Consider the following 23507-nt stretch of genomic DNA (forward strand, 5'->3'; position numbering starts at 1 on the left):
TACAGTACTGTGAGGGTTCTAGTTCTCATCAACATGTATAGCATAACACTCATACTGTACAGTACTGTGAGGGTTCTAGTTCTCATCAATATGTATAGTACAATCACTCATACTGCACAGTACTGTGAGGGTTCTAGTTCTCATCAACATGTATAGCATAATCACTCATACTGTACAGTACTGTGAGGGTTCTAGTTCTCATCAACATGTATAGCATAACACTCATACTGTACAGTACTGTGAGGGTTCTAGTTCTCATCAACATGTATAGCATAATCACTCATACTGTACAGTACTGTGAGGGTTCTAGTTCTCATCAACATGTATAGTATAACACTCATACTGTACAGTACTGTGAGGGTTCTAGTTCTCATCAACATGTATAGCATAATCACTCATACTGTACAGTACTGTGAGGGTTCTAGTTCTCATCAACATGTATAGCATAACACTCATACTGTACAGTACTGTGAGGGTTCTAGTTCTCATCAACATGTATAGCATAACACTCATACTGTACAGTACTGTGAGGGTTCTAGTTCTCATCAACATGTATAGCATAATCACTCATACTGTACAGTACTGTGAGGGTTCTAGTTCTCATCAACATGTATAGCATAATCACTCATACTGTACAGTACTGTGAGGGTTCTAGTTCTCATCAACATGTATAGCATAATCACTCATACTGTACAGTACTGTGAGGGTTCTAGTTCTCATCAACATGTATAGCATAATCACTCATACTGTACAGTACTGTGAGGGTTCTAGTTCTCATCAACATGTATAGCATAACACTCATACTGTACAGTACTGTGAGGGTTCTAGTTCTCATCAACATGTATAGCATAATCACTCATACTGTACAGTACTGTGAGGGTTCTAGTTCTCATCAACATGTATAGCATAATCACTCATACTGTACAGTACTGTGAGGGTTCTAGTTCTCATCAACATGTATAGCATAATCACTCATACTGTACAGTACTGTGAGGGTTCTAGTTCTCATCAACATGTATAGCATAATCACTCATACTGTACAGTACTGTGAGGGTTCTAGTTCTCATCAACATGTATAGCATAACACTCATACTGTACAGTACTGTGAGGGTTCTAGTTCTCATCAACATGTATAGCATAATCACTCATACTGTACAGTACTGTGAGGGTTCTAGTTCTCATCAACATGTATAGTATAACACTCATACTGTACAGTACTGTGAGGGTTCTAGTTCTCATCAATATGTATAGTACAATCACTCATACTGTACAGTACTATGAGGGTTCTAGTTCTCATCAACATGTATAGCATAATCACTCATACTGCACAGTACGGTGAAGGTTCTAGTTCTCATCAACATGTATAGCATAACACTCACACTGTACAGTACTGTGAGGGTTCTAGTTCTCATCAACATGTATAGTAAAATCACTCATACTGCACAGTACTGTGAGGGTTCTAGTTCTCATCAACATGTATAGTAAAATCACTCATACTGCACAGTACTGTGAGGGTTCTAGTTCTCATCAACATGTATAGTAAAGTCACTCATACTGCACAGTACTGTGAGGGTTCTAGTTCTCATCAACATGTATAGTATAATCACTCATACTGTACAGTACTGTGTGGGTTCTAGTTCTCATCAACATGTATAGTATAATCACTCATACTGTACAGTACTGTGAGGGTCCTAGTTCTCATCAACATGAATTGTATAATCACTCATACTGTACAGTACTGTGAGGGTTCTAGTTCTCATCAACATGTAAAGTATAATCACTCATACTGCACAGTACTGTGAGGGTTCTATTTCTCATCAACATGTATAGTAAAATCAAACATACTGCACAGTACTGTGTGGGTTCTAGTTCTCATCAACATGTATACTATAACTGTCATGTTTTGTCATTTATTATCTTGTCTTGTCCCTGTGCTTCCCATTCTATTTGTTTCCCTCTGCTGGTCTTATTAGGTTCTTTCCCTCTTTCTATCCCTCTCTCTCCCCCTCCCTCTCTCACTCTCTCGCTCTCTCTTCTCTCTATCGTTCCGTTCCTGCTCCCAGCTGTTCCTATTCCCCTAATCATCATTTAGTCTTCCCACACCTGTTCCCGATCCTTTTCCCTGATTAGAGTCCCTATTTCTCTCCTTGTTATTCGTTTCTGCCCTGTCGGTTCCTTGTCTAGAATTCACCGTGCTGTGTTTGTGTATCGCCCTGTCGTGTCGTGTTTTCCTCAGATGCTGCGTGGTGAGCAGGTGTCTGAGTCTGTTTGGTTCAAGTGCCTTCCCGAGGCAACCTGCTGTTCACCTGCTGTTCAAGATCGAGTCTCCAGTTTGTCCTCGTCATTTCGAGTGAAAGTTGTGTTTTTTGATTGTATTTACTTTACTGGATTAAAGACTCTGTTTTCGCCAAGTCGCTTTTGGGTCCTCTTTCACCTGCATGACAGAAGGAACCGACCAAGGAATGGACCCAGCGACTTCAGACGCTCGTTACACTGCCGTCGAGATCCAAGGAGCCATGCTCGGCAGACACGAGCAGGAATTGTCTGCTGCTCGCCATGCCGTGGAGAACCTGGCCGCTCAGGTTTCCGACCTCTCTGGACAGTTCCAGAGTCTTCGTCTCGTGCCACCTGTTACTTCCTGGCCTGCCGAGCCTCCAGAACCTAGGGTTAATAACCCACCTTGCTACTCCGGGCAGCCCACTGAGTGCCGCTCCTTTCTCACGCAGTGTGAGATTGTGTTCTCTCTCCAACCCAACACATACTCTAGAGAGAGAGCTCGGGTTGCTTACGTCATTTCACTCCTTACTGGCCGGGCTCGAGAATGGGGCACAGCTATCTGGGAGGCAAGGGCTGATTGCTCTAACAAGTACCAGAACTTTAAAGAGGAGATGATTCGGGTTTTTGACCGTTCAGTTTTTGGTAGGGAGGCTTCTAGGGCCCTGGCTTCCCTATGCCAAGGTGAACGGTCCATAACGGATTATTCTATTGAGTTTCGCACTCTTGCTGCCTCTAGTGAGTGGAACGAGCCGGCGCTGCTCGCTCGTTTTCTGGAGGGACTCCACGCAGTGGTTAAGGATGAGATTCTCTCCCGGGAGGTTCCTTCAGATGTGGACTCTTTGATTGCTCTCGCCATCCGCATAGAACGACGGGTAGATCTTCGTCACCGGGCTCGTGGAAGAGAGCTCGCATCAACGGTGTTTCCCTGCTCCGCATCGCAACCATCTCCCTCCTCTGGCTCAGAGACTGAGCCCATGCAGCTGGGAGGGATTTGCATCTCGACTAAGGAGAGGGAACGGAGGATCACCAACCGCCTGTGCCTCTATTGCGGAGTTGCTGGACATTTTGTTAATTCATGTCCAGTAAAGCCAGAGCTCATCTGTAAGCGGAGGGCTACAGGTGAGCGCAACTACTCAAGTCTCTCCATCAAAATCCTGTACTACTTTGTCGGTCCATCTACGCTGGACCGGTTCGGGTGCTACATGTAGTGCCTTGATAGACTCTGGGGCTGAGGGTTGTTTCATGGACGAAGCATGGGTTCGGAAACATGACATTCCTTTCAGAGAGTTAGAGAAGCCTACGCCCATGTTCGCCTTAGATGGTAGTCATCTTCCCAGTATCAGATTTGAGACACTACCTTTAACCCTCACAGTATCTGGTAACCACAGTGAGACTATTTCTTTTTTGATTTTTCGTTCACCGTTTACACCTGTTGTTTTGGGTCATCCCTGGCTAGTATGTCATAATCCTTCTATTAATTGGTCTAGTAATTCTATCCTATCCTGGAACGTTTCTTGTCATGTGAAGTGTTTAATGTCTGCCATCCCTCCCGTTTCTTCTGTCCCTACTTCTCAGGAGGAACCTGGCGATTTGACAGGAGTGCCGGAGGAATATCATGATCTGCGCACGGTCTTCAGTCGGTCCCGAGCCAACTCCCTTCCTCCTCACCGGTCGTATGATTGTAGTATTGATCTCCTTCCGGGGACCACTCCTCCTCGGGGTAGACTATACTCTCTGTCGGCTCCCGAACGTAAGGCTCTCGAGGATTATTTGTCTGTGTCTCTTGACGCCGGTACCATAGTGCCTTCTTCCTCTCCGGCCGGGCGGGGTTCTTTTTGTTAAGAAGAAGGACGGTACTCTGCGCCCCTGCGTGGATTATCGAGGGCTGAATGACATAACGGTTAAGAATCGTTATCCGCTTCCCCTTATGTCATCAGCCTTCGAGATTCTGCAGGGAGCCAGGTGCTTTACTAAGTTGGACCTTCGTAACGCTTACCATCTCGTGCGCATCAGAGAGGGGGACGAGTGGAAAACGGCGTTTAACACTCCGTTAGGGCATTTTGAGTACCGGGTTCTGCCGTTTGGTCTCGCCAATGCGCCAGCTGTTTTTCAGGCATTAGTTAATGATGTTCTGAGAGACATGCTGAACATCTTTGTTTTTGTCTATCTTGACGATATCCTGATTTTTTCTCCGTCACTCGAGATTCATGTTCAGCACGTTCGACGTGTTCTACAGCGCCTTTTAGAGAATTGTCTCTACGTAAAGGCTGAGAAGTGCTCTTTTCATGTCTCCTCCGTTACTTTTCTCGGTTCCGTTATTTCCGCTGAAGGCATTCAGATGGATTCCGCTAAGGTCCAAGCTGTCAGTGATTGGCCCGTTCCAAGGTCACGTGTCGAGTTGCAGCGCTTTTTAGGTTTCGCTAATTTCTATCGGCGTTTCATTCGTAATTTCGGTCAAGTTGCTGCACCTCTCACAGCTCTTACTTCTGTCAAGACGTGTTTTAAGTGGTCCGGTTCCGCCCAGGGAGCTTTTGATCTTCTAAAAGAACGTTTTACGTCCGCTCCTATCCTCGTTACTCCTGACGTCACTAGACAATTCATTGTCGAGGTTGACGCTTCAGAGGTAGGCGTGGGAGCCATTCTATCCCAGCGCTTCCAGTCTGACGATAAGGTTCATCCTTGCGCTTATTTTTCTCATCGCCTGTCGCCATCTGAGCGCAACTATGATGTGGGTAACCGTGAACTGCTCGCCATCCGCTTAGCCCTAGGCGAATGGCGACAGTGGTTGAGGGGGCGACCGTTCCTTTTGTCGTTTGGACAGACCATAAGAACCTTGAGTACATCCGTTCTGCCAAACGACTTAATGCCCGTCAAGCTCGTTGGGCGTTGTTTTTCGCTCGTTTCGAGTTTGTGATTTCTTACCGTCCGGGTAGCAAGAACACCAAGCCTGATGCCTTATCCCGTCTGTTTAGTTCTTCTGTGGCTTCTACTGATCCCGAGGGGATTCTTCCTTATGGGCGTGTTGTCGGGTTAACAGTCTGGGGAATTGAAAGACAGGTTAAGCAAGCACTCACGCACACTGCGTCGCCGCGCGCTTGTCCTAGTAACCTCCTTTTCGTTCCTGTTTCCACTCGTCTGGCTGTTCTTCAGTGGGCTCACTCTGCCAAGTTAGCTGGTCATCCCGGTGTTCGAGGCACTCTTGCGTCTATTCGCCAGCGCTTTTGGTGGCCGACTCAGGAGCGTGACACGCGCCGTTTCGTGGCTGCTTGTTCGGACTGCGCGCAGACTAAGTCGGGTAACTCTCCTCCTGCCGGTCGTCTCAGACCGCTCCCCATTCCTTCTCGACCATGGTCTCACATCGCCCTAGACTTCATTACCGGTCTGCCTTTGTCTGCGGGGAAGACTGTGATTCTTACGGTTGTCGATAGGTTCTCTAAGGCGGCACATTTCATTCCCTCGCTAAACTTCCTTCCGCTAAGGAGACGGCACAAATCATTATCGAGAATGTATTCAGAATTCATGGCCTCCCGTTAGACGCCGTTTCAGACAGAGGCCCGCAATTCACGTCACAGTTTTGGAGGGAGTTCTGTCGTTTGATTGGTGCGTCCGTCAGTCTCTCTTCCGGGTTTCATCCCCAGTCTAACGGTCAAGCAGAGAGGGCCAATCAGACGATTGGTCGCATACTACGCAGCCTTTCTTTCAGAAACCCTGCGTCTTGGGCAGAACAGCTCCCCTGGGCAGAATACGCTCACAATTCGCTTCCTTCGTCTGCTACCGGGTTATCTCCGTTTCAGAGTAGTCTGGGTTACCAGCCTCCTCTGTTCTCATCCCAGCTTGCCGAGTCCAGCGTTCCCTCCGCTCAAGCGTTTGTCCAACGTTGTGAGCGCACCTGGAGGAGGGTGAGGTCTGCACTTTGCCGTTACAGGGCACAGACTGTGAGAGCCGCCAATAAACGCAGGATTAAGAGTCCAAGGTATTGTTGCGGCCAGAGAGTGTGGCTTTCCACTCGCAACCTTCCTCTTACGACAGCTTCTCGTAAGTTGACTCCGCGGTTCATTGGTCCGTTCCGTGTCTCCCAGGTCGTCAATCCTGTCGCTGTGCGACTGCTTCTTCCGCGACATCTTCGTCGCGTCCATCCTGTCTTCCATGTCTCCTGTGTTAAGCCCTTTCTTCGCACCCCCGTTCGTCTTCCCTCCCCCTCCCGTCCTTGTCGAGAGCGCACCTATTTACAAGGTACATAAGATCATGGACATGCGTTCTCGGGGACGGGGTCACCAATACTTAGTGGATTGGGAGGGTTACGGTCCTGAGGAGAGGAGTTGGGTTCCGTCTCGGGACGTGCTGGACCGTTCACTCATTGATGATTTCCTCCGTTGCCGCCAGGATTCCTCCTCGAGTGCGCCAGGAGGCGCTCGGTGAGTGGGGGTACTGTCATGTTTTGTCATTTATTATCTTGTCTTGTCCCTGTGCTTCCCATTCTATTCGTTTCCCTCTGCTGGTCTTATTAGGTTCTTTCCCTCTTTCTATCCCTCTCTCTCCCCCTCCCTCTCTCACTCTCTCGCTCTCTCTTCTTCTCTATCGTTCCGTTCCTGCTCCCAGCTGTTCCTATTCCCCTAATCATCATTTAGTCTTCCCACACCTGTTCCCGATCCTTTTCCCTGATTAGAGTCCCTATTTCTCTCCTTGTTATTCGTTTCTGCCCTGTCGGTTCCTTGTCTAGAATTCACCGTGCTGTGTTTGTGTATCGCCCTGTCGTGTCGTGTTTTCCTCAGATGCTGCGTGGTGAGCAGGTGTCTGAGTCTGTTCGGTTCAAGTGCCTTCCCGAGGCAACCTGCTGTTCACCTGCTGTTCAAGATCGAGTCTCCAGTTTGTCCTCGTCATTTCGAGTGAAAGTTGTGTTTTTTGATTGTATTTACTTTACTGGATTAAAGACTCTGTTTTCGCCAAGTCGCTTTTGGGTCCTCTTTCACCTGCATGACAATAACACTCATACTGCACAGTACTGTGAGGGTTCTAGTTCTCATCAACATGTATAGTATAATCCTGCATACTGTACTGTACTGTGAGGGTTCTAGTTCTCATCAACATGTAAAGTATAATCACTCATACTGCACAGTACTGTGAGGGTTCTATTTCTCATCAACTTGTATAGTAAAATCAAACATACTGCACAGTACTGTGAGGGTTCTAGTTCTCATCAACATGTATACTATAACACTCATACTGCACAGTACTGTGAGGGTTCTAGTTCTCATCAACATGTATAGTATAATCACTCATACTGTACTGTACTGTGAAGGTTCTAGTTCTCATCAACATGTATAGTATAATCACTCATACTGCACAGTACTGTGAGGGTTCTAGTTCTCATCAATATCTAAAGTATAATCACTCATACTGTACAGTACTGTGAGGGTTCTAGTTCTCATCAACATGTATAGCATAATCACTCATACTGCACAGTACTGTGAGGGTTCTAGTTCTCATCAACATGTAAAGTATAATCACTCATACTGTACAGTACTGTGAGGGTTCTAGTTCTCATCAACATGTATAGTAAAATCACTCATACTGCACAGTACTGTGAGGGTTCTAGTTCTCCCTCTCTCCTGCATTTGGCCACAATTTCTCATCAACATTACATCTTACGTCTTCTCTGGCGATGCATCTTGGAAAGTATCTTCTGGAATATCTAATCTAACCCTGGCTGTCTTCAGGAGGAGTGTCTGGTCATGTGGATGGTGGTCATAAACCTTCCACCTCCACGCAGAGAAACTCCTCTCTGGGGTTTAGGAAGGGGGAGTATGGAGGCAGGAATAGTACTGACATCCTGGGATGTGCAGCAAACCAGTCTGACTGCAGCAGAGTGGTGGAATGCTGCATTATCCCACACAACAACGAAGGTAGGGGAGTTTCTGGCCCCTCTCTCCACCGCTGGCACAAGACGATTACGCAGGTCACCCAGAAAATAAATGAGCCTCTGTATTGTAGGGGCCAATGAGTGGTTTGTGTAATAGAAAACCATCATTGGACAGTGCTGCACACATTGTGATGTTAGCTCCTCTCTGGCCTGGGACATCCAGGGTTGCTCTCTGTCCAGGGACATCCAGGGTTGCTCTCTGTCCAGGGACATCCAGGGTTGCTCTCTGTCCAGGGACATCCAGGGTTGCTCTCTGTCCAGGGACATCCAGGGTTGCTCTCTGTCCAGGGACATCCAGGGTTGCTCTCTGTCCAGGGACATCCACGGTTGCTCTCTGTCCAGGGAAATCCAGGGTTGCTCTCTGTCCAGGGACATCCAGGGTTGCTCTCTGTCCAGGGACATCCAGGGTTGCTCTCTGTCCAGGGACATCCAGGGTTGCTCTCTGTCCAGGGACATCCAGGGTTGCTCTCTGTCCAGGGACATCCAGGGTTGCTCTCAGTCCAATCCACATTTCTTCCCCTGCGGCATGTTTTTGCCAGGTTGAATCCAGCTTTATCCACAAAGATGAATGTATGTGCAGTTTGCCTGGCTTCCAACTCCATTACACTCTAAAATAGAGTAAAGCCACAGTTTTACAGTACTTTACATTATGCTTAGTTGTGTATGTACACTGTCTGGTTATTGATCAGACATCTTACCTGGACATATTGATACCGGAGTTCTTTCACACGTTCACCATTTCTTCCAAAGGGTATGGTGCTTCATCCTTATGATTCTCTAGGACTCTGGCAATTGTTGTTGTGCTGACCGTATTCACATTCCCAAAAGGGATATTGTCTGCCAACACTCTGTCCCGAGTTTCCCACAGTTTTATTGCATTGTTGCCAATTACCATTTCAACAATGGCAATTTCCTGCGCATCTGATAATATTCTGCCTCTCCCTCCTGTGGGAGGCAACCTTTGGATCCGACTGAAAAACACAAACAAATCAATATATTTCAAAATGTCAGTACATGTAAAAATGTGAACATACTGTATTGTACTGTAATATGAAGTTCAATTATCATTGAAGGAAGCACATCTCACCTGTTGTTTTGCTGGGAAATTCGTACTATTGATGCAACTGTTGAACGCTGCAGATTTGGTTGCAGACTTGGTTGCCTCTCTCAAAGAGAGACCATGGTTTACAACATGGTCAATAATTGTGCCCCTTATCTCATCAGAGACCACCGCTCTTGGTCTTCCTCTCCTTTGTCCTCCACACATTCTCCCTCTCCCTGACACTCTTCTTTCCCCACCAACCTGTCTTCCTCTCCTTTGTCCTCCACACATTCTCCCTCTCCCTGACACTCTTCTTTCCCCACCAACCTGTCTTCCTCTCCTTTGTCCTCCACACATTCTCCCTCTCCCTGACACTCTTCTTTCCCCACCAACCTGTCTCCCTCTCCCTGACACTCTTCTTTCTCCACCAACCTGTCTTCCTCTCCTTTGTCCTCCACACATTCTCCCTCTCCCTGACACTCTTCTTTCTCCACCAACCTGTCTTCCTCTCCTTTGTCCTCCACACATTCTCCCTCTCCCTGACACTCTTCTTTCTCCACCAACCTGTCTTCCTCTCCTTTGTCCTCCACACATTCTCTCTCTCCCTGACACTCTTTTTTCCCCAACAACCTGTCTTCCTCTCCTTTGTCCTCCACACATTCTCTCTCTCCCTGACACTCTTTTTTCCCCACCAACCTGTCTTCCTCTCCTTTGTCCTCCACACATTCTCCCTCTCCCTGACACTCTTCTTTCCCCACCAACCTGTCTCCCTCTCCCTGACACTCTTCTTTCCCCACCAACCTGTCTTCCTCTCCTTTGTCCTCCACACATTCTCCCTCTCCCTGACACTCTTCTTTCCCCACCAACCTGTCTCCCTCTCCCTGCCACTCTTCTTTCCCCACCAACCTGTCTTCCTCTCCTTTGTCCTCCACACATTCTCCCTCTCCCTGACACTCTTCTTTCTCCACCAACCTGTCTTCCTCTCCTTTGTCCTCCACACATTCTCCCTCTCCCTGACACTCTTCTTTCCCCACCAACCTGTCTTCCTCTCCTTTGTCCTCCACACATTCTCCCTCTCCCTGACACTCTTCTTTCTCCACCAACCTGTCTTCCTCTCCTTTGTCCTCCACACATTCTCCCTCTCCCTGACACTCTTCTTTCTCCACCAACCTGTCTTCCTCTCCTTTGTCCTCCACACATTCTCTCTCTCCCTGACCCTCTTTTTTCCCCACCAACCTGTCTTCCTCTCCTTTGTCCTCCACACATTCTCTCTCTCCCTGACACTCTTTTTTCCCCACCAACCTGTCTTCCTCTCCTTTGTCCTCCACACATTCTCCCTCTCCCTGACACTCTTCTTTCCCCACCAACCTGTCTCCCTCTCCCTGACACTCTTCTTTCCCCACCAACCTGTCTTCCTCTCCTTTGTCCTCCACACATTCTCCCTCTCCCTGACACTCTTCTTTCCCCACCAACCTGTCTCCCTCTCCCTGCCACTCTTCTTTCCCCACCAACCTGTCTTCCTCTCCTTTGTCCTCCACACATTCTCCCTCTCCCTGACACTCTTCTTTCTCCACCAACCTGTCTTCCTCTCCTTTGTCCTCCACACATTCTCCCTCTCCCTGACACTCTTCTTTCCCCACCAACCTGTCTTCCTCTCCTTTGTCCTCCACACATTCTCCCTCTCCCTGACACTCTTCTTTCCCCACCAACCTGTCTTCCTCTCCTTTGTCCTCCACACATTCTCCCTCTCCCTGACACTCTTCTTTCTCCACCAACCTGTCTTCCTCTCCTTTGTCCTCCACACATTCTCCCTCTCCCTGACACTCTTCTTTCTCCACCAACCTGTCTTCCTCTCCTTTGTCCTCCACACATTCTCCCTCTCCCTGACACTCTTCTTTCTCCACCAACCTGTCTTCCTCTCCTTTGTCCTCCACACATTCTCCCTCTCCCTGACACTCTTCTTTCTCCACCAACCTCTCTTCCTCTCCTTTGTCCTCCACACATTCTCCCTCTCCCTGACACTCTTCTTTCCCCACCAACCTGTCTCCCTCTCCTTTGCCCTCCACACATTCTCCCTCTCCCTGACACTCTTCTTTCCCCACCAACCTGTCTCCCTCTCCCTGACACTCTTCTTTCCCCACCAACCTGTCTCCCTCTCCCTGACACTCTTCTTTCTCCACCAACCTGTCTTCCTCTCCTTTGTCCTCCACACATTCTCTCTCTCCCTGACACTCTTTTTTCCCCACCAACCTGTCTTCCTCTCCTTTGTCCTCCACACATTCTCCCTCTCCCTGACACTCTTCTTTCCCCACCAACCTGTCTTCCTCTCCTTTGTCCTCCACACATTCTCCCTCTCCCTGACACTCTTCTTTCCCCACCAACCTGTCTCCCTCTCCCTGACACTCTTCTTTCTCCACCAACCTGTCTTCCTCTCCTTTGTCCTCCACACATTCTCCCTCTCCCTGACACTCTTCTTTCTCCACCAACCTGTCTTCCTCTCCTTTGTCCTCCACACATTCTCCCTCTCCCTGACACTCTTCTTTCTCCACCAACCTGTCTTCCTCTCCTTTGTCCTCCACACATTCTCTCTCTCCCTGACACTCTTTTTTCCCCACCAACCTGTCTTCCTCTCCTTTGTCCTCCACACATTCTCTCTCTCCCTGACACTCTTCTTTCCCCACCAACCTGTCTCCCTCTCCTTTGCCCTCCACACATTCTCCCTCTCCCTGACACTCTTCTTTCCCCACCAACCTGTCTCCCTCTCCCTGCCACTCTTCTTTCCCCACCAACCTGTCTTCCTCTCCTTTGTCCTCAACACATTCTCCCTCTCCCTGACACTCTTCTTTCTCCACCAACCTGTCTTCCTCTCCTTTGTCCTCCACACATTCTCTCTCTCCCTGACACTCTTTTTTCCCCACCAACCTGTCTTCCTCTCCTTTGTCCTCCACACATTCTCCCTCTCCCTGACACTCTTCTTTCCCCACCAACCTGTCTCCCTCTCCCTGACACTTCTTTCCCCACCAACCTGTCTTCCTCTCCTTTGTCCTCCACACATTCTCCCTCTCCCTGACACTCTTCTTTCCCCACCAACCTGTCTCCCTCTCCCTGCCACTCTTCTTTCCCCACCAACCTGTCTTCCTCTCCTTTGTCTTCCACACATTCTCCCTCTCCCTGACACTCTTCTTTCTCCACCAACCTGTCTTCCTCTCCTTTGTCCTCCACACATTCTCCCTCTCCCTGACACTCTTCTTTCCCCACCAACCTGTCTTCCTCTCCTTTGTCCTCCACACATTCTCCCTCTCCCTGACACTCTTCTTTCTCCACCAACCTGTCTTCCTCTCCTTTGTCCTCCACACATTCTCCCTCTCCCTGACACTCTTCTTTCTCCACCAACCTGTCTTCCTCTCCTTTGTCCTCCACACATTCTCCCTCTCCCTGACACTCTTCTTTCTCCACCAACCTGTCTTCCTCTCCTTTGTCCTCCACACATTCTCCCTCTCCCTGACACTCTTCTTTCCCCACCAACCTGTCTCCCTCACCTTGACACTCTTCTTTCCCCACCAACCTGTCTCCCTCTCCCTGACACTCTTCTTTCCCCACCAACCTGTCTTCCTCTCCTTTGTCCTCCACACATTCTCCCTCTCCCTGCCACTCTTCTTTCTCCACCAACCTGTCTCCCTCTCCTTTGTCCTCCACACATTCTCCCTCTCCCTGACACTCTTCTTTCTCCACCAACCTGTCTTCCTCTCCTTTGTCCTCCACACATTCTCCCTCTCCCTGACACTCTTCTTTCCCCACCAACCTGTCTCCCTCTCCCTGACACTCTTTTTTCCCCACCAACCTGTCTTCCTCTCCTTTGTCCTCCACACATTCTCCCTCTCCCTGACACTCTTCTTTCCCCACCAACCTGTCTCCCTCTCCTTTGCCCTCCACACATTCTCCCTCTCCCTGACACTCTTCTTTCCCCACCAACCTGTCTCCCTCTCCCTGACACTCTTCTATCCCCACCAACCTGTCTTCCTCTCCTTTGTCCTCCACACATTCTCTCTCTCCCTGACACTCTTTTTTCCCCACCAACCTGTCTTCCTCTACTTTGTCCTCCACACATTCTCTCTCTCCCTGACACTCTTTTTTCCCCACCAACCTGTCTTCCTCTCCTTTGTCCTCCACACATTCTCCCTCTCCCTGACACTCTTCTTTCCCCACCAACCTGTCTCCCTCTCCTTTGCCCTCCACACATTCTCCCTCTCCCTGACACTCTCCTTTCCCCACCAACCTGTCTCCCTCTCCCTGACACTCTTCTTTCTCCACCAACCTGTCTTCCTCTCCTTTGTCCTCCACACATTCTCTCTCTCCCTGACACTCTTTTTTCCCCACCAACCTGTCTTCCTCTCCTTTGTCCTCCACACATTCTCCCTCTCCCTGACACTCTTCTTTCCCCACCAACCTGTCTCCCTCTCCTTTGTCCTCCACACATTCTCCCTCTCCCTGACACTCTTCTTTCCCCACCAACCTGTCTCCCTCTCCCTGACACTCTTCTTTCCCCACCAACCTGTCTCCCTCTCCCTGACACTCTTCTTTCCCCACCAACCTGTCTTCCTTGAGCCATGTTTCCGAACTAAATCATTCCAAAGCCGCCCTCTTTTGTCTGTTTGGTAACGAGACTAAACAGGACACTTGGGTAGGCTTCAGGCTGAAATTGCAATCAGCTGTGTTTGGAATGATGAAATAGTCTTCTGAGATTTTTTATATGTTTCAATCTGGTTACTGCAGAAATGCACAACATTTTTCATCATTCTGTTTTGAATGTGTTTGTAACAGTTTTGGAAACAGTGTGTTAGCATTTGAAAATGTGCTGCAAATATATAGTTTTGCAGGTTGTGGAGTATGAATGAGAAAAGAGTTCGTGGATTTCGGAGAATGTGGTCATTTAATGCATTTTGTGTGAAAACAATGAAAAATGACTCCCAGTTTGGTCCATATACACTTCTGTTTTGCTGACTGTGTGAAGAGTTTTGACAATGTGACTTTGGTTTTGACCATATATTTTGATTTGTTTAACACTTTTTTGGTTACTGCATGATTCCATATATGTTATTTCATAGTTTTGATGTCTTCACTATTATCCTACAATGTAGAAAATAGTAAAAATAAAGAAAAACCCTTGAGTGAGTAGGTGTTCTAAAACGTTTGACTGGTAATCTGTGGAGTCTGTGAAGGTCCAAAACACAGATTTTCACGAAGTCAAATTAATGTATTGTATTATAGGTTTTATGATGCCTGTATCTAGATCATTTTAAGATTGTTCTGTACATCAGTTGTTGTCTCTATAAGCTACAATATAAGGTTCTTAACCTAGCATGAAAGTGCATCATTGTAGCTGTGTGGGCTAACACACAGGTTAAGACAACGGCCACCATACCCCATACATATTATGATTACATTTAGTACCAGCTTTATGCATAATATGCATAGTATCTTTGCAATGTGTCATGCATATGAACTCCATTTTTATTGTTATAGAGAAGACACCATCAATCCCCGTGTATACAAACATGAGGTTCTTGAAATAGCAGCCAAGGAAGTGAGAGAAGGGAAGAAGTCCAATCGAGCAGCAGCGATGGACGGACAAATAGACTGAATGACAAGAGGTATTTTGACATTAAAAAGACAACGAACATGTACCTGTGCGAAAGAGAGGCTATGATAGAGTAGCAGATGTACACAACGTCTTATCTGAGGACATGGAGTCTGAGCTGGCTTAACAAATGAAGAAGCTCGTGGTCCAGTTTCATGGGCTTTAAATGCAGACAACTTCCATATGATTGGAGGCATCAAAACAACATCCCTGTCCCAGACAACTGGCCAAGAAATGGAAGGGTAAGTGATATTGAACAGAGAGATCTATATCTGAATATAGGCATACATTTAAGATATACAACATACCACACCCCCATTCCATGAATTCAACTTTGACCTACCAGCACCATCACCCACTGTCACAGGACACGATCACTCACTTACCCCAAGGCGGCTCAACTTACCCCATATCTGTGGTAAGTTGTGTGACTTTTTTTTTTAGACAAGTTATGTTTTCAAAACTGTTATGTTGACATTAATTCTGATTATTTCCAGGGATACACAACATCCTGAAATATATGTAGAAATCTTTGTTAGAAAGAATACTTTATTTCCCTTGACACTGTGATGCTGAATATAAAAACTAGCTCCAAATACCCCAATCTCCCCTACTGCCTATGGCGTAACAAAATGTACACAGTGTACAAAACCTTCCTTATATTGAGATGCACACCCTTTTGCACTCAGAACACCCTCGATTTGTTGTGCATGGACTCTACAAGGTGTTGAAGGCGTTCCACAGGGATGCTGGATCGTGTTGACTCCAATGCTTCCCACAGCTGTGTCAAGTTGGCCGGATGTCCTTTGCGTGGTGGACCATTCTTGATACACACGGGAAACTGTTGAGCATGAAAACACCAGCACCGTTGCAGTTCTTGACACATTCAAACCGGTATGCCTGGCACCTACTACTACCATACCCCGTTCAAAGACACTTAAATCCTTAGTCTTGCCCATTAACCCTCTGAATGGCTCACATAAACAATCCACGTCTCAATTATCTGAAGGCTTAAAATATCTGTCTTTAACCCATCTTCTCCCCTTCATCTACACTGATTGAAGTGGATTTAATTGGTGACATCAATAAGGTATAATAGCTTTCACCTGGATTTACCTGGTCAGTCTATGTCATGGAAAGAGCAGATGTTCCTAATGTTTTTTTTTACACTCAGTGTATATCAAATTAGAAGCTATAAATCGGTTTCCGGGGTGGTACAATGTTTATGATTTGAATGATTTATTCCTTCCCGGACCCTGTTAATCAAAGAATTCTGCAAATATTCTGGGAGTGTTTCATGGTGACATTTTAGACGTCTCCTTTGCTGGGGGAAAAGGGTTTGAAAGGGCAGCGGAATTTATTGAGTGCATTTCACATAATAAACAGATTTACTGGGAACATAACAAAACCTGATCTGCTCAGCTGAGCTATGCAATGGAAATCTGTAAAAGTATTTAATGTACAGTTAGATTATTTGTGTTGCGTTGTAGCCCTGTGTAGTTGTACTGAATAATGAACAGGTCTAGTTTAAAAACTATATGGGGAACTTTCTCTTCAACGCTCTTCAACATGATAAATAACCCAGAAGCATTCCCTGACTGTTCTATAGGAAGCTCGCTATGCCTCTCTGTCCCTGGAGGAAACTGACATTCAAGGAGACACACCACAGTCTAATTCATCATTAACTCAATGTCACACGAACGCAAACAAACCCCGTGTCACACCTCATAGTAAATACCGCACAGCACAGATGTAAAAATGTGTGAGAAATACTGTGACTGATAAGCCGGACAACGTCTCATTTTTCGAAGGAAAGCGTTTTAAGCTTGGCGACAGAGTTTGACATTTAGCTAGATGCCTACCGCCCGCGCGAGTCTTGGCTACAGCACCGTACGAGCTAGCTCAAATAGCAGCATCTCAGATGGTAGATGTACTCTCCAAGCCGGTGTTTGGGCTCCAACAGGTTCACTGAAGCAGCCGTTAAGACGGCACAGGTGGAGGGTGTTTCGGGAAAAGCCCATTAAGAAAATACCAACCTGGAACCTGGAAGACTCCAGCCAGCCAGGCTGCTAATTATACTGTTATATCCCTGATATTAGCTTCTTCAGTGCCCCTAAAAAGAAAAAAGAAATATGTTTTATTATTTTATTTACCAGCATCAGGCAAGGCACGCAGGCAGGCAGGCAGGCAGTCAGCGAGCGAGTGTTCCCGGCTGTGTAAATTAAACCCATTACCCTTCATAAACCCATTAAAGGAAACGCTATTTCTCCCCCCATAATTATGCTAATGTGATACAGTAGATGATATAAAACATATCCCTGCAGATAATGTCCTTGGGTGTGACTATAAATAACCTAATGTACGTATGTATTTATATACTGTGTGTGAGGTAGCCACTCTACAGTGTGATAGCAGGGTTAAAACAAAAGACACAAGCCATATCATTTACATGTCGCGTTCGGTAAACGTCATATGAAAAACATTTTATTTTCCCCCCTATACACGTTTATGGTTCTCGTGTATTTTTAGAGCAGGGAAATAGACATGCTCCAACGTGGAAATGGACTACAGCAGTGAGTCAGCACTGTGAGGGAGTCATTAAACTACTACAGTATGTGTCGGGTTTCACATTAAAACACTATTTCATCTTTGTGTACCGAGCTGATTTATTCTATAAATATAGAGACTGCAGGCAGAGCAATTTGCTCTAGGACCAGCCAACATGCCTTAAATAAAGACTACGCATCCCAACTAACCCCCCCCCGCACCTTGCCTGCGTGCACACACACACACATGCACGCACGCATGCATGCACGCACGCATGCATGCACGCACGCACACACGCGCTTTATAGCCCCCAGCACAATCTGCTGGTGTTTTAAAAACCCAACGAGTACTTCAAGGTGTAATCAATACGCTGTAGATGGTATGATTATAAAATACCTTTTTTCAAAAACTCAATAATGTGGTCAGTTGCACAGCTAATTTACATTGGCTTACTAAAGGGTGGCCCACGCTGGCAATGTTTTAAAAAATATATATTTTTAAACAGGAGATCTATTAGGCAGTATTATACTGTAATAAAAGAGTGACTTGTGTCAGCACCTTCACTGGCTCTGGAGTTAACTCAACCCACAGGCCTCTTTCGGTGCCTCCTCCGCTGTCCTTGTCAAAAGAGCTCACAAGAAACAACCTAATGCCCCCCCACAACAATCCCCCCCCCCCCCCCCCAGTCAAAGGCGTCCAACATTTGTATTCCTCGTCCCTCTCGGCAGCAGTAGCAGCAGCAGCACACCTACTCCTAAGACCTGTCTGAAATGCAACAGAAGTTTAGGACATAAAAGAGGGGGCTTTCTTTTTTTCTTTCTCCACCGTGAGAGAACTGAGGCTGAGGAATATAGCCTGAGGATGTTTGATATCCCCTCTGTGGGGAAGAGGAGGCACAGCCCTGATGCTCCCTCTCCCTCTCCCTCTCCCTCCCTCTCCCTCTCCCTCTCCCTCTCCCTCTCTCCTCTCCCTCTCCCTCTCCCTCTCCCTCTCCCTCTCCCTCTCCCTCTCCCTCTCCCTCTCCCTCTCCCTAGTTGTGAGAGGAAGGCTTGCTGTGCTTTTGGGGGTTTCGGGAACCTCTCTATCACTGCAAGAGGATGCAGGGGAGAGACGGGGACACTGTCACTGAGGACATGTTCCAGGGAAGAAAGACGAGGTAAAACAAGTGAAATCTTACCAACCAAAAGCAGAGCAGAGAGAGAGAAGGAGAAGGAGAAGGAGGAGAGAGAGAGAGGAAGGAAGAGAGAAAGAGTAAGGGAAGGGAGAGAGATCGAGAGACAGAGAGAGTGAGAGAGAGAGAGGGATGAAGAGAGGAAGAGTAAGGGAAGGGAAGGGAGAGAGAGGGATGAAGGGAGGAAGAGTAAGGGAATGGAGCGAGAGAGAGGGGGATGAATGGAGGAATAGTAAGGGAAGGGAAGGGAGAGAGAGAGGGATGAAGGGAGGAAGAGTAAGGGAAGGGAAGGGAGAGAGAGAGGGATGAAGAGAGGAAGAGTAAGGGAAGGGAAGGGAGAGAGAGGGATGAAGGGAGGAAGAGTAAGGGAAGGGAAGGGAGAGAGAGGGATGAAGGGAGGAAGAGTACGGGAAGGGAAGGGAGAGAGAGAGGGATGAAGGGAGGAAGAGTAAGGGAAGGGAAGGGAGAGAGAGGGATGAAGGGAGGAAGAGTAAGGGAAGGGAAGGGAGAGAGGGATGAAGGGAGGAAGAGTAAGGGAAGGGAGAGAGAGAGGGATGAAGGGAGGAAGAGTAAGGGAAGGGAGAGAGAGAGGGATGAAGAGAGGAAGAGTAAGGGAAGGGAGAGAGAGGGATGAAGGGAGGAAGAGTAAGGGAAGGGAAGGGAGAGAGAGGTATGAAGGGAGGAAGAGTAAGGGAAGGGAAGGGAGAGAGAGTGATGAAGGGAGGAAGAGTAAGGGAAGGGAAGGGAGAGAGAGAGGGATGAAGGGAGGAAGAGTAAGGGAAGGGAGAGAGAGGGATGAAGAGAGGAAGAGTAAGGGAAGGGAAGGGAGAGAGAGGGATGAAGGGAGGAAGAGTAAGGGAAGGGAAGGGAGAGAGAGGGATGAAGGGAGGAAGAGTAAGGGAAGGGAAGGGAGAGAGAGAGGGATGAAGGGAGGAAGAGTAAGGGAAGGGAGAGAGGGATGAAGAGAGGAAGAGTAAGGGAAGGAAGGGAGAGAGAGGGATGAAGGGAGGAAGAGTAAGGGAAGGGAAGGGAGAGAGAGGGATGAAGGGAGGAAGAGTAAGGGAAGGGAAGGGAGAGAGGGGATGAAGGGAGGAAGAGTAAGGGAAGGGAGAGAGAGGGATGAAGGGAGAAAGAGTAAGGGAAGAGAAGGGAGAGAGAGGGATGAAGGGAGGAAGAGTAAGGGAAGGGAAGGGAGAGAGAGGGGTGAAGGGAGGAAGAGTAAGGGAAGGGAAGGGAGAGAGAGAGGGATGAAGGGAGTAAGAGTAAGGGAAGGGAAGGGAGAGAGGGATGAAGGGAGGAAGAGTAAGGGAAGGGAGAGAGAGGGATGAAGGGAGGAAGAGTAAGGGAAGGGAAGGGAGAGAGGGGGATGAAGGGAGGAAGAGTAAGGGAAGGGAAGGGAGAGAGAGGGATGAAGGGAGGAAGAGTAAGGGAAGGGAGCGAGAGAGAGAGGGATGAAGGGAGGAAGAGTAAGGGAAGGGAGCGAGAGAGAGAGGGATGAAGGGAGGAAGAGTAAGGGAAGGGAAGGGGAGAGGAGGACATAAAGTTGGAGGGAGGTGTACTGTAGAGATGACAGGTCCTTTCATAGGGGAAGCTTGTGAAGTGAAGGAAGTGTAAGAGAGAGAACCACAGAGGAGACCGACAGACTGAGAGAGAGCATGATAACTAGGACAGCTGAGGGATAGGACAGCACTCAGTTTCCTTCCTTCTTGTCCCCACAGCAGGTTTGCTCTTGACTGAACTGATTTGTTGATGAGGTTAGTCTACTCAATGTACACTGACTACATTACATGGCGGAGGCTCCGTAAGGGGGAATGGGTGAATGGCTGATTTTCTTGTTGATTATATAAATGATGCGTCACCCGTCAAAGGACATGCAGCTTGATGTATTGTAACATGCATTTACCAATCTCCAAAACAAGGACCACATACTGTAGTACGTTCAGTTTACATCCAGTGTGGCTTGTAGTTTGCTGTGGTTTGGATGTGTTTTTCACTGTTGGTTTTTCCCAGGCTTTGTAATGTGGAGTAGCTGTGTTCAGTGAGTTTTTTCACATTGCTCTGTCAGCACACATATTTCCTGATATACGAGGCAAGGCATGGATCCATTATTGATAGAAGGGGCCTCTGGTTCTGGGCTGTGTTTTTTGTGTGTTTTTTTTGTGTGTGCTATATTACTGAGCCTGTGTGGCTGTATGGGGTCGTCATGATTCATTTATCTGGAATACTTTTGACACATTTTCAACTTTTTCCCCTGATCCTGATTTCCCCTGTTTGTCAGTTCGGTCTTCACACCTCCAATACATCAGTGACATCAAAGCCAATGTATGTATTGTGAATGATTTGGCGTGGGAGGAAATGCGATTGGGGCCTGTTGATCAATGCTTGTGTCATTCCCTTTGATGTGTGCAGAGAAGTTTTTTTTAGTTAAGTGATCCCCAACTGTGAATAACAGAGCTATAAAGCAGCTATTCATGTCATGCAGATGGACCGGGAAGATCATCTGTTTCTCTCAGTTTCGCATTAAAACATGTTTCGCAATCTGCAGGAAAATAAACATACAGTCCCACGTCATAGTGTGTCTAAGTCGCGTGGCTTGACCCGTAGACGTAGTCTGCAGTTGAGCGAGGGCATGTATGCGACGTACGAGACACCGCAGCCACACTTGTTTGAGTCATGTGTAACACGCTCACGTACGGGGCGTCCACAAAGCCGTTGACCAAACCTACATTCCGTCTGTGATTCTCCCTGCACAAACATCCATCCACACAGTTTCAATTTATCTTTGTGGTGGGCCGACACCGCTACACTAGACGTGCTAAAGCCTAAGACAAAAGTGTGCCCAGATGTACGTTACGTTGTCAATGGATTCTGAAATGTTTCTTGGTTCTCTGTTTCCTCATTATGTTCCTTTGTGTTGCTCCGTGAATGAGTGCTGATGATTATGCAAATAAGGCAGTGGAGCAGCATGGGTAATTATCTCAGCGGAGAATAGGCTTTTGGATATTCTCTGACTGCCACCGGGAGAGAGAGGCTGCCTCCCATCTCCAAAATGCCATCCTATTCCCTATAAAGGGCACTACTTTTGACCAGGGCCATAAGCCTGATCAAAAGTAATGCACTATAGGATGCAATTTGGGACGCAGAAGGAGAAACCAAACCAAGGGTCAAGGAGTAGAGTCTGCGTTTGAGACTGTGCATGGCCGTGGTGTTGGTTACAAAATCCTCTTTGTAGAAGCTTTGTAGAAGAAAAGCATGTAGGCTATTGTCGGATCTGTTAATTCACTATAGAAGCTACTCTTTTGCGTTGTGAAGGTGTTTAGTGGTGAAATGATGATTTTTGCCTTCTTGGCTACATGCTGATGTTGTTCGATTGTCATTTTGAGAATTTCTCTTCACATTTCCCTTACGTTTTGTCTCCGTCGCAAGCTTCTGTACACGTTGTCTATCAATCTTTTTTTATGATACATCTATGAGACGCAAAACACGTGTCGGTCATACCTGCGGCATGTCCATTAGACACGTTCAACTCTTAATGGACACCCAATGAATTCTGGTTGTGACAAACATGCAGAGGCATAGTCAGACAAAGAAGGACCTGGAGCATCAGTATGGAGCATCAGTATGGAGCATCAGTATGGAGCATCAGTATGGAGCATCAGTATGGAGCATCAGTATGGAGCAACAGTATGGAGCATCAGTATGGAGCATCAGTATGGAGCATCAGTATTCATTCAGACACCAATGAGGGCAGCAGGAGTGCAGGCGGCCAGGTGCACAGCGAGGGGAACATTGAACCTGAGGGGCCTCGCCCACGGCCTAGGGGCCTCGTCTCCAGTCCAGGAGATGGTAAATTACTCATTAGTGTGTGAGTCACGGGAAGGTGATGGGAGAGAGTGCCCGAGAGGTTGGCTCTGACCGAGGCGGGAGGCTGGCTCTCCCACTGAGAGGGCAGCGTTGAGAGGAGCGATGCCCATCAAGAGAGGACCCTTGCTGGGGTGAGAGAGAGCCAGACTAGCCTGGGGTCAATTAACCTCCAGAGCAAGCCGAAGTCGGAGTCATCGCTGAATCATTTTTATAGACACTGACTGAGTGACGAGGCACAATCTGTCGCTTTGTGGAGTGAGGGATCTGGCATTATGCAGGTCAGTGGATGGTGAAAGCACAGAAGGCATATCAACTGAAATATTCTCTTCCCTTCGTTGCATGTCACTTCGTTTCAGGAAAGGATTTCTATCTAAGTGTCAAGTCTGGAATGTAGAGGTTTTAGAGGCATAAAGACCCTAAACAGTTAAGTTTTGTGTGGAACCTTGGAAGTAGCTGCATTGACGCCATCTCATTGTTCCTGCTAAAACAATGGCTCGCAATTTCAGAGAGTTTCCGAGAATACAAAAAAAAGAGTGACAAAGAAACCCGAGCACCCCCTAAAGCCCAGATCACAGTCACTGTAGACAGGAACGCAACATAAATCATCTCTTGAAAAGCTGCTCCCTGTGGAAAATAAAATTGAATTTGTCAGTGAGTGCAGTCAGCAGACTTCATAGTCCACAATGGGAAGCCGGCCAGACAGGCCTTCTCCCCCCCCCCCCTCTCTCCAAGCAGGCCCAAGCCCTGGCCCAGCTTTTTGATGTGCCTGTCAGTGGGGTTATGACATACTCCATCCCCTCTCCTTTGAATTTTTCATGCGATTAACCCGCCGGTTAATGTAATAACCCAACAGAGATGCAGAGTGCAATGCCCCAATCAATGCCAATAAAATATAGACTCTTCCTTCTATTACACGAGTGCCATAATACAACACAGAACTCATCAAGGTTCCCCCCATTTTCTCCTGAACCTCTGATCTGATGAACCTACTACTCGATCAAAAAGTCTTTCAAAAGGGGAATGTGCCTATGCCGATTCCGGGTGCTGC

At 47.4% G+C, this 23507-nt stretch overlaps 1 pseudogene; it reads right to left on the minus strand.

Annotated features, from left to right (window-relative positions):
- Positions 1–21174: 21174 nt before the first annotated feature.
- Positions 21175–23507, minus strand: part of LOC124013579 — a 23923-nt pseudogene continuing 21590 nt past the window's right edge.

Source organism: Oncorhynchus gorbuscha, linkage group LG25, assembly GCF_021184085.1.
Source record: "Oncorhynchus gorbuscha isolate QuinsamMale2020 ecotype Even-year linkage group LG25, OgorEven_v1.0, whole genome shotgun sequence".
In the NCBI taxonomy this organism is placed as follows: Eukaryota; Metazoa; Chordata; class Actinopteri; order Salmoniformes; family Salmonidae; genus Oncorhynchus; species Oncorhynchus gorbuscha.